Raw genomic sequence first — 3,424 nt, forward strand, 5'->3', positions numbered from 1 at the left:
GAGTTCTCATTTTAATTTTGAGTAAACAAATGCAGCTTCATTTTGAAATTGAAAAAGCATTTCTGGTATTGAATTTTATTTTTAATTATGAGACACATATGCTTTCATAGAGAACTGGGCCTCTTCAGAAGGAAGCATCACATATACTTGGAGTACATCGTGGAGGAAGAAAGGATTGAAGTGGACAGCTGCAGGGATATCGATCTCACTGAAAGTCCTGATGAAAATGTGAATGCCAAGGTCACTGAGATATGTCAGAGCATCGTTGCAGAAGATCTGCAGCAGGTTTTTTATGCTATTGATGTTGCACATCGCCTTGGGAAACCCAATCCAAACAACACACGTCCCAGAGCGATCATCATCCGGTTCTCCCTAAGATCGTACAGAGATCCAGTCTGGAGGGCCACTAAAAACAGCTCCTTTTTACGAGAGAACAAGCTCCGCTTTGCCGAGGACCTTTCCACAGCTGTCAGATAAGCCCATCTGAAAGTGTGGCCCCTCATCCAAAAAGCCAGAGAGGATGGAAAACAGGCAGCCAGGGAAGAGAGTGTAAAAGTGGAGTAATGTGCTCACACCGTCTGGTCCTCGCTAACAGGCGGGCCGCTGAATTCTGAACCAGCTGGAGATGGCGGAGCAGAGACTGGCCAATGCCACTGTAACGTTAAATTGAGATTGTTGCCAAATCACTAAAACGAAAACAGGATGGATCTGACTAACATTAACATACAGATGCCCACATGGAAAACACAAGTCCAAAATAGAAAAATTTTACATGGAGTACTACGTCTAGAACAGCCCTTTTCTCGAATAGACTTTTGGTTAATTTCCAGTGATTTACAGGATAAGGATATTTCAGTGAACATCTTACCGTGTCCACTAAGTGACCATCAAGCTGTTCCTATTGAGATTGTTTTATGTCCCTAACAAAATGTCAGTAAATCTCATTATTGGAAATTAAATAACTTGTTGCTCAAAATTACAGAGGTGCAAACAAAAATGAACAATTTTCTTTCAAAATTATTTAATAAAGCCAAATTGGAGAATAATTTCTCTGTTAACTGGTTGTTGTTCAAATACAAATCAGCAAAGTTTTTGAGAACATTTGGTGGCGACTTAGCTAAACTAAGAAAGCAACAAGAACATGATCTGATCACAGGCATCTCGATAACCTCCGGATAGCTTGTCAGATGATCAGAAACTAGAATTGATCAAACTACAGGGAGACTTGGATCACATTTATAAAAGAAAAGCAGAAGGAGCTTTCATTAGATCTAGAAAACAATGGCTTGAACAGGCAGAGCAAAACTCTTCATATTTTTTTCTTAAAATGGAGAAGCATCAAGGAAAAATCAACACAATAACTGAGCTAAAAATCAATTATATAAATTGCACTGATGCTAAAATAATCTCCAACTATTGCTCATCATTTTACAAGAATATGTATTATTCACAATATTCTATAATGGAGGCTGAAATCTTTCTTAACTCTTTAAAAAATACCCGAACATTTAAAGATTCTGAAAGAGTCCAGTAAGTCTTGAAGAAGTCTGTGACTGCATCAAGGTGTTAAAACAAAACAAAACTCCAGGAATTGATGGATTAACGTCTGAATTTTATACATTATTCCCCCAGCAGATGGCGCCCTTTTTATTGGAAATCTACAATGAAAGTATTTCAAATGATACCTTACCTGGAGCATGGCCCAAGGACTTGTTACTCTTATCCCAAAACCTCACAAAGGTTTACTCTATATTGATAATTGGAGACCCATCTGTCTTCTTAATAATGACTACAAAATTTTAGCTTCAGTTTTTGCCAAAAAAATTAAATCTGTTCCAATGAATGATTATACTAGTGGGGGTCTGAACTTCTTGGATTTCAGTACCTTAAATTTGACTTTTAAAATTAATTGTGGAACTTCATTCCCAATTATGTTTTTTTCACAGGTTGGTGGCCTCGACTTTTTACTGCTCTGCACCTACAGGCCCGACAAAGTGCCCATCAAACTGTCTTCATTTCATATACAGATGCTGCTTGCTTGGTCCATGGTTTATAAACATAACTTTTCTCCTCACAGTTTTTACATTTGGAGCAATAGATATATTCTTTACAAAAACAAAACTATCTTTATCCAACAGTGGTTTGATCGTAATATCAGATTAGTTAGTCAATTATTCAATCAACATGGCCAACTCTACACTTGCACTACATTAATTCAGTTCTACAAGATCCCTGTTTCTTTGAAGGACCTTTCGGTTGCTTTTGATGCTGTTTCCCTCAACCTCCTATCTCTATAAAAGGATCTCCTACTGCATCTGCTCCCCAACTACAGCTTCATGTGACGGAAACTGCTGTCGGAACACTCTGCTTCTCAACTTTGAAAAACCAAAACAAAGCCGTCCGAAGACTGTTTCAGCAGGAGCTCAAAACAGAATCTCCACCCGTAACTTTCTGGACGTCACTTCATGGACACGTTTGTTGGGAAAAGGTTTGGCTAATTCTGCCAAACAAATATCTTATAAACAACAAAATGAAAGAGGTTTCATTCAAGATCTTTCATAGGTTTTATCCAACAAATCAGTATATGCAAAAGTTAAAAAAGGATATTGCTAAAAATTCTCCTTTCTGTTTTCAGTTTGAGGAAACGTTGATTCATATTTTTTGGACTTGTAAGAACACTGGAAAAATATGGAACAAATTAACAAACCTGAAAAAAAACTGAAATGAATTCAGATTTTACTTTAACATGGAAAAATATCTTATTTGATTTTGTTAATTATGATAATAATTATGACAATAATTGCATTTCATTTTATTTAATAAATCTCCAGATTTTTTTAACCAAGTAATATATTCACAAGAATAATTTAGCAATAAAGCTCCCAATTGTGTTGATTTACAAGCCCAAATTAGATTTTACTTACATTCCATTTCCCCTAGTACAAAAAAAAAACAATTAAAACATTTAATTTTGTTGAGCTTCATAATTTAATATAAGTTTATTTTGTGTTTGTATCCCCCCTGGCGTTTTATCTGAACAATTGAAATAAATAAACAAATAAATATTCACTTGCTGGACTGTAGGTTCACTTTGACTGTAATCTCATTACTTTTTTGTGGTCGTAATCTCTAGATTAAAGTCGTGCGTTTTTTCGATGTCCCTGATATACTCTGTCGTAGTACTGTTAAAAATATAAATGATACTAAAATTACACTTTAAAATGACCAACAGCAACAATTGTGTGCATCATATACTCATAATAAAACGACTATACAATACTTTTTTATCAACTACTCTACATCGTATCCTGTGGTGGCGTGGCTCGTTCGTAACCTGTTTGGACCTAGGTTCAAAAACTTCAGCGAACTGTGTTGATTCATGGAACTACAATTCCCATAACCCCATCTGCTTCCGCTTTAAAGC

This window comes from Oryzias latipes, chromosome 5, assembly GCF_053564925.1.
Source record: "Oryzias latipes strain Hd-rR chromosome 5, Olatipes_Hd-rR_3.1".
Classification (NCBI taxonomy): domain Eukaryota; kingdom Metazoa; phylum Chordata; class Actinopteri; order Beloniformes; family Adrianichthyidae; genus Oryzias; species Oryzias latipes.